At 44.6% G+C, this 8,856-nt stretch overlaps 1 protein-coding gene across 16 annotated transcripts in view; it reads left to right on the forward strand.

Annotated features, from left to right (window-relative positions):
- LOC105478204 (MAP7 domain containing 2) overlaps positions 1–2,729 on the forward strand; it is a 109,156-nt gene extending 106,427 nt beyond the window's left edge. For all 16 annotated transcript variants that reach the window (XM_071088965.1, XM_071088963.1, XM_011735313.2 and 13 more), the window contains one exon: positions 1,193–2,729. The gene's annotated coding sequence lies outside the window, so the exon portion shown is untranslated. The remainder of the gene's footprint in view (positions 1–1,192) is intronic.
- Positions 2,730–8,856: the final 6,127 nt, after the last annotated feature.

The raw sequence follows: 8,856 nt of genomic DNA on the forward strand, positions 1-8,856 counted from the left end.
TTCAAGCCGTTCTCCTGCCTCAGCCTCCTGAGTAGCTGGGATTACAGGCACATGCCACCAGACCTGGCTAATTTTTTGTATTTTGGTAGAGACGGGGTTTCACCATGTTGCCCAGGCTGGTCTTGAACTCCTGAGCTCAGGCAATCCGCCCGCCTTGGCTTCCCAAAGTGCTAGGATTACAGGCGTGAGCCACCACGCCTGGCCATTTTAGATTCTTAAAAGCATTTTTGTATTCTCGGCATTTTCTCAGTCACTTTATTTTTTATACTTCACTCCCATAACAAATTCAGTGGCCAAAATAACTTAGTCCAATGTTTTTATTTTTCAGATGAGGAAACAAGTTGGAGAGGCTACAGAGCTGAGGTCACTGTGTTTTTTGTATACTTGTTTCTACCTGACCTCAGCTCTTGCCTATAAGACAAGTTTGAGAGACCATTTCTCTTGGTTCTTGGTGTGTGATGGGTCACTTTTAGAGTAAACTATATCACTGGTTTGGAAAAGCAGCTGCCTTCTTGGACACTTAAAATACTAATTCACCTGAGCATTCTAGTTCCCTGACAGTTAAGTGGCTTAATATTTATTAAGAGTTTTTTTGTGTTTTTAACATACTTTGACTTTAAAATTAATTTCCCTTCAGTTCACTTACCTCACTATACAGTAGGGAACAGAGAATCCACAAAATTTATTAGAGTATTCATAGATCCTCAAATTTATTTCTTACATCTCTAAAAGAAATGCAAAACCCCTATCCAAAAATGAAAATCTCGACTAAATCATTTTATTCCACTGCTTGTATATTTTTAATTATGATTGGGTCTATTTGTCAAATTCTTCTCTACCAAAAGTGGTACCACCCCCACCAGGGGACGTTTGGACATGTGTTGATGGTTTTTGTTGCCAGAGTGGCTGGGGGCATTTGAAAGATAAAGCTTGAGACATTAAACATCTGCAGGTTTTAGGAAAGTTCCGTACAAGGAAAATTTGACCCATCTAAAAGAATAGTCCTGTGTAAAATACTGTATCACTTCTGTTGAGAAATACTGTATAAGCCCAGGAGGAAAATATAATTAGCAAGAAGGTAGAAAGTGCCACAGCGTGTTGTGATCGTTTTAGTGAGAGAATAGTGCTACAAACTGCAGAGTACTTGGTTTTCCCTTTGATCTCATCTGGTTTTGTTTCTGAATTGACACAGGTGTTTGGAGAACCCGTAAAGCTGCTGATAGTCAAATCCGAGCTGCCAGCCGCCTGAAGAAGCTTCTATCACCCTTACCGCTGGATCCCAAATTATTAGCTTGGAATGTAACTGTATTCCTAGGTAGTATGTCAAACACTGGCCACTCTTGGTAGAAACCTTGAGACTTTCACCTTGTTGGGCTTTAGCAAAGTTTCCTTTTACAGTTCTGTTTATGAGCTTCAGCTGCTGATAAAGCACTTCCTGAACTTCTCTATTATCATAGTGACCCTCTGAATGACCTGAGTGACTGGCTCGGCAATTCGCTTTATAACCGTTCTTATTCCCAAAGTGGGAGCACATAAACATTTAGATGTCTTTTCCTGTAAAATATTCTAGACATTTACCCAAACTCTAGTTAAACATATACTCAACTTGCACTGTATATCTCCCTGTCTTTTTTGAGACAGAGAAGAAACTCAGGAGGTTCCCCATCTCCAGAGTTTCTCTGTTTGAAGGCAGTATCAAGAAGCCTTTAAAAAGTTATTGTTAAGCTTTGCCACCTGCAAAAATGCATTGCCCCACGTTATTCTTTTGGGGGTAAAGTAGTAAGTTTGGTTGAGGAAGGAAGTCAAAACAGTAATGATTTCTGTTCTCTTATGCATATTCGTGTATACATGGGCAATTGAATCTAGCAAGGACTCTTTCATGTCACACCTTAAAATCTTCACGCTGTAGTCACTCCAGACCATGGAGTGACTTTCCAGCTGAATGAATCCTATGTCTCACGTGCAGGTGGTTGGTTTTCAATGTTCTTGCTATTTTTTTTTTTTCTGTTGGATCTTGGGAGTTTTCTTTGTCTGCTCCTGTGTTTGCCCAGCTTTAATAAAACCAGGTGCAAACAAAAATCATAGCGTTCTGAAACAATAGGGGGCCCACATTGGACCCAGTATGTCACTTTAGTGGACTTTAACATTAAGAAAAAAATCTGAATGGGAAAAATGACATTAGAATGTATACTCCACACATTTTATGCCATATAATGGTGTGTTTTCTTAATTTTGTTTTTTGTGGCGAAATGTGGCTTTCTGATTAAAATGACCTTTTCTTCTTTGAAACTTTTTGTTTTGACTTGGATAATTAAGGGTTTGGAAAGATTCATAATTCTGAGAGAGGTTTGCAACCAGGAGATACAAAGAAGTCTCAGTAGTCATCTTGTTCATGTGCTTTTACAGCCAGCTACATTTAAGAATGTATTAGTTACGGAAACTGTATGTGTATTTGTCTATACTCAATAAAGTACATGCTTCCACATAATGCGGTGCTGTCCATCTCGGCAAATACTGGCCAAGTCACTTTATGACAGGCACACAGAAACCATAGCATGGTCTGGCTTTCAAAAAATGCCTCTCATCTTTCCTAGAGCCTTATTTTGCTAAATGTCTGTTTTCTTGTGATTTGTTGTACCTCACAGCACCACTGTGACCGTGGTGATGCCTCATTTGCATGATATGTACATTGTGTTTAATGTGAAATACATTTTCATTGAAGAGTCTGATGACTTGCTAGCGTTTTATTTTTTCTGTAAGCTCAACGTGCTGAAACCAAACCAGGCTTTTAAAAACTTGTGTAGGGCCGGGCGTGGTGGCTCAAGCCTGTAATCCCAGCACTTTGGGAGGCTGAGACGGGTGGATCACGAGGTCAGGAGATCGAGACCATCCTGGCTAACACGGTGAAACCCTGTCTCTACTAAAAATACAAAAAACTAGCCAGGCGAGGTGGCGGCGCCTGTAGTCCCAGGTACTCGGGAGGCTGAGACAGGAGAATGGCGTAAACCCGGGAGGCGGAGCTTGCAGTGAGCTAAGATCCGGCCACTGCACTCCAGCCCGGGCAACAGAGCCAGACTCCGTCTCAAAAAAAAAAAAACAAAAAAAACTTGTGTAGAAGAAAACCAAAAAATCCTGTGTGGGTGTCCTTTCCCTGTCAAACTCATTAAAAATTCCTTTGTTGCCAGTGCCAAGTGGAGTCAACTGCATAAAGCTTATTAAGTGATGACTATCACTAGAACACAATGGACTTCTGAATATAGTAAAAAGTTGCTGTTCTTTCCTTTTTTTTTTTTTTTTTTTTTTTGGGAGAGACAAGGTCTTACCATGTTGCTGAAGCTGCTCTCGTAGGCTCAAGTGATCAATCCTCCTGCCTTGGCCTCCCAAAGTTCTGGAATTATAGGCATAAGCCACCATGCCCAGCCAAGTTCCTGTACTTTCATACCACTGGTGTGAGGGCTTTCTAGCTAAGATACAGTTAACCTTACCATAATCTATGAGAACATTGCACATAGCAATTTGGCATTTAAATAAAATTATAATGGGAATGTTGACCCTTATTTTCAGGTAAGCTGAAACCCAGACCAGTTTTTTTGTATCTAACTCACAGGCTTTCCACTGCCTGGAGACAGTACCAGCCCAGACCAGAAGCCAGGTGGAAAGGACTGGAATTAAGAGACCCCTGTGGTAACTTCTGGGCTGCCATCTCTTAAGCTGAGGGCCCAGTCATTGCTGCCTTCCCCAGTTCTGCTAACAAAGCCTCTGGTCAGGGCACAGAAGCAGACACTATTTCCATATGCAGGCCTCTGGGAGGGGCATTAGAAGTAACTTATGTCATCATGAGCTCTGGCCATAGGGCCTACATTGGTGGCCAGTCATTCCTAAGAACAGTTTCTTGTTTGTGAACATTGCGAATTTTTTCTTAGTATGTACAGGTTTCCTATTAGATGCTTTTGTTAATTTAGAAAGCAAATGTAAAGAACTAATTTGTCTCAAGAGGTATACCCATTACATTGGGGCACAGTACAGGGTGACCTCCATACTCATTCCTCAGCACTGTTCAGAAAGCACAATTAGACCGGGTGCAGTGGCTCACACCTGTAATACCAGCACTTTGCAAGGCCGAGGCAGGAGGATCACTTGAGGCCAGGAGTTCAAGACCAGCCTGGGCAACAAAGCAAGACCTCTGTTCTGTACAAAAAAAATTTTAAAAACTTAGCTGGGTGTGGTGGCACACACCTATAATCCCAGCTACTTGAGAGTCTAAGGCAGGAGGATCACTTGAGCCCAGGAGCTCAAGGCTGCAGTGACCTATGATCACACCACTGTACTCCAGCCTGGACAATGGAGCAAGACCCTGCCTTTTTTAAAAAAGCACAATTATGTAAGAAAATGAAGCAAGAACTCTTAGAAATGAGAAGCTTCACAAATGTTCTTTTTTCTGGAAACCCATGAAAAACTTAGAATGATTTCACAAGGAGGCCAACTATCAAAGAAAAATTAATAGTTTTCTTTTTGGGGGCGTGGGGGCACAGGGCCAGGCTGGAGTACAGTGGCATGATTATAGCTCACTGCAGCCTCGAACTCCTGGGCCCAAGTGATTCTCCTGCACCAGTCTCCTAAGTAGCTAGGAATACAGGTGTGCACCACCATGCCCAGTTAATTTCTTTTAAATATTTATGCAGAGATGAGGTCTATGTTGCCCAGGCTGGTCTTGAACTGGGCTCAAGCGATCCTCCCGCCTTGGCCTCCTGAAGTGCTGAGATTACAGGTATGTACCACTATGCCTGGCCAGATGAGTCTTTTTCTTACATATCAGCAATAAACTGGAAATAGGTTCCAACAAAACCCATAAAATTCATAGAAATAAAAACTAGCTAAAATGAGAGGAATGTTAAAATTTAAGTGAATGAATGGGAAATCTTGTGCATATGAAGAAGGCTCATCCTATAGGCAGCACTCACATTGGTTCCAGTCAATGAGATTTCATTTCAGCAACTTGAAAATAGAATTGTAGGGGCCGGGTGCAGTGGCTGACGCCTGTAATCCTAGCACTTTGGGAGGCCGAGGCGGGTGGATCACGAGGTCAGGAGATGGAGACCATTCTGGCTAACATGGTGAAACCCCGTCTCTACTAAAAATACAAAAAAATTAGCCAGGCGTGTTGGCGGGCGCCTGTAGTCCCAACTACTCGGGAGGCTGAGGCAGGAGAATGGCGTGAACCCGGGAGGCGGAGCTTGCAGTGAGCCGAGATCGCGCCACTGCACCCCAACCTGGGCGACAGAGCGAGACTCTATTGTCTCAAAAAAAAAAAAAAAAATCATGCTTTGAGGTAGGTATGGGACGGTAACTTCCCCCAGGACACACACAGCTGGAACTTGGCAGAGCTGGCTGTGACTCCAGGGCCCCAGCTTTATTTTTTATATATATTTAAAGATACATTTTTTTTTTTTTTTTTGAGACGGAGTCTCGCTCTGTCGCCCAGGCTGGAGTGCAGTGGTGCAATCTCGGCTCACTGCAAGCTCCGCGTCCCGGGTTCACGCCATTTTCCTGCCTCAGCCTCCCGAGTAGCTGGGACTACAGGCACCCGCCACCACGCCCGGCTAATTTTTTTGTATTTTTAGTAGAGACGGGGTTTCACCGTGGTCTCCATCTCCTGACCTCGTGATCCACCCGCCTCGGCCTCCCAAAGTGCTGGGATTACAGGCGGGAGCCACAGCGCCCGGCCAAAGAGACATATTTTTTAATAGAGACACATTCTCCCTATGTTGCCCAGACTAATCTCGAACTCTTGAGCTCAGGCGATTCTTCCGCATTGGCCTTCCAAAGTGCTGGGGTTACAGGCACGAACCACTGCACCCGACTTCCAGGACCCCAGCTTTAGTACCCCCAGGGGAAGTTGACAGGCTTTTCTGCCCCCCAGAGCAGCAACACTGATTTGCTAGGGGGTAGGCAGGGCAAAAAAAAAAAAAAAAAAAAAAAGTCTTGCTAGAGCAAGCACTTACAAAATGAGTAGCAAAGGGCCAGGACCCTCATGGAAACTCCTAGTTCTGAAGGTGCTTTAAAATACATATTGAGGCCGGGCACGGTGGCTCAAGCCTGTAATCCCAGCACTTTGGGAGGCCGAGACGGGCGGATCACGAGGTCAGGAGATCGAGACCAGCCTGGCTAACACGGTGAAACCCCGTCTCTACTAAAACTACAAAAAACTAGCCGGGCGAGGTGGCGGGCGCCTGTAGTCCCAGCTATTTGGGAGGCTGAGGCAGGAGAATGGCGTAAACCTGGGAGGCAGAGCTTGTAGTGAGCTGAGATCTGGCCACTGCACTCCAGCCTGGGTGACAGAGCGAGACTCTGTCTCAAAAAAAAAAAAAAAAAAAATACATATTGAGGCCGGAAGCAGTGGCTCACGCCTGTAATGCCAGCACTTTGGGAGGCCGAGGTGGGTGGATCTCCCGAGGTCAGGAGTTCAAGACCAGCCTGACGAATATGGTGAAGGCCCATCTCTACTAAAAATACAAAAATTAACCGGGCATGGTGGCACACGCCTGTAGTCCCAGCTACTCGGAAGGCTAAGACAGGAGAATCGCTTGAACCTGGGAGGTGGAGGTTGCAGTGAGCCAAGATGGCGCCACTGCACTCCAGCACTCCAGGCTGGATGAGACTCCATCTCAAAATTAGATATAGATTAGATAAATAGATATATATATACTATTAAATATATTGACATTATTAAAATTTATCTTTCTTAAGTATAGAATACAGTGGTCTTTAGTCACAGAGTTGTGCAACCATCACTACTAATTCTAGAACATTTTTACCTGAGTGCTTTTTCAAGGGTTTGTCATCCATTCATCTACTCAAAGCAGCAAAGCTTGGCTTTATCAGCCATTAGTTCAAGTTCTCATTGTACCTGAAAGCAAGGACATGGGGTTCGAAGATAGCATTCTTCTTTGAAGCAGTCACTTCCCTATCTTCCCCCTTCAATAGGCCAAATTAGGACAATGTTTATGTCACAATGAGTGTGGGCTGTTTTGTGTTGTTCCGCATTCACTTCATAAACATAGGATCAAATGCCAAACACAGGCTCACCTCTCAGATGCCCAGCATGGGCTCCTAGGTTGATGAGAGACATGGAGTGGGTGAAGCTGTAATTTAAGACGCTTTGAAAATTCTGAACCTTTGGAGACATGCCTTTAGCAATGACCATGGATTCGGGCATAGGGTGACTTACACTGTGACTCTACTTGCCCTTGTGTTTCTGGGACAGATCCCCCACATTAACCACTAGGGAGGGAGTGTTTCAGTGTCCTCTTTTTCCCCTCTAAAGTCCAAGCCAGGGTCCATGGCAATGGGCACTCATGGCACTGTGGAAAGAAATCACCTATTGCCCAGAGCCTGAGGGTCCCCTTGCAAAAGGCAGAGGGAGCTAAAAAGCTGCAGGTGTTGCCCCTGGAGAGTTCACCCCCTTCTCCTCCCTCCATGCTCTGCAGTAAATCAACAAGAACCTCCTGCCGAGGCTTCTATGCTGCAGTTAAATAATGCGACCATTCAACTGGCACCAAGGGACTGGGGCCGGGGGAGTGTCTAAAGCTGCCAGCTTTCTGGACTTCCAAGAAATGATGAAGGCAGGCTTTTCCCATCTCACCTTATCTCAGGAAATGCAAGGAAGAGTTCCAAGCAATTGAACCTTTGCGGAAAGTAACTTCTTTTCAGCATTAGAGCTAGCAGCAATTTGTTGGCTGTACTTATATTTTAGTCATATTTTCCTAATAGTGTGTGTAGGGTCATCTTGAAACAACAGGAAAGTCATCCACGCAGAGCTAACAGCTAGAACAGGGCTGTGTCACACAGTAGACGTGCGTAAAGCTTGTTGGATTGAATTCAGTCATCACTGTGGGACCTGTAGGTTGTTCTAGGACAAACCGAATCTTCGTAGGTCCACTGGGAGGACAGAATAAATTCCATTTTTTCAGTGGACCTGGCCTTCTAAAGGATTCTCAGGGACCTACTCTGTGGGTGACAGCCCTGGTGGCTGGTACAAGGTTCACAATGGTAAGAAATTATTCAGAATGTGAAAGGCAACAAGATAACTGTGCACCCTTTCCAAGCCCTGATAGAGGATTGTCTTCACAAGGCAGCCTGTGGGCCAGCTGGGTCTCGGAAGATGTGAGTCCGAGCAGCTCACCATGTGCTGTGGGTTAGGATTCAGCCTCTGGAGTTAGAGGTTATGTGTATTTGTTCCTATAGGACACTAAAAAACTTCATCTCTATGCCATCTTATTCCAGCATTCTTTTTTTTTTTTTTTTTTTTGAGACGGAGTCTCGCTCTGTCACCCAGGCTGGAGTGCTGTGGCCGGATCTCAGCTCACTGCAAGTTCCGCCTCCCGGGTTCCCGCCATTCTCCTGCCTCAGCCTCCCGAGTAGCCGGGACTACAGGCGCCCGCCACCTCGCCTGGCTAGTTTTTTTTTGTATTTTTTAGTAGAGACGGGGTTTCACCGTGTTAGTCAGGATGGTCTCGATCTCCTGACCTCGTGATCCGCCCGTCTCGGCCTCCCAAAGTGCTGGGATTACAGGCTTGAGCCACCGCGCCCGGCTTTTTTTTCCTACTAAATACACGTGTGTGTATGTTACGTACACACATGTGTGCATAATAGTCCTCATCTCCGCCTTTAACTTGCTTTCTCATCCTACTCCTTAATGAGTTCAATACATTTTTTGACACATGCTTGCTTTATATTAACATCAGAATTATGTTTTTTTTTAACTTTTGGAGGGTTACACTTTGACAAGTGAGGGTCCTTATATCCTCGGCAGGATTTGGGAAATCCAAAATAGTTATACTAATGGCTTCAAAGGTT

The sequence above is a fragment of the Macaca nemestrina genome, chromosome X, assembly GCF_043159975.1.
Source record: "Macaca nemestrina isolate mMacNem1 chromosome X, mMacNem.hap1, whole genome shotgun sequence".
Classification (NCBI taxonomy): domain Eukaryota; kingdom Metazoa; phylum Chordata; class Mammalia; order Primates; family Cercopithecidae; genus Macaca; species Macaca nemestrina.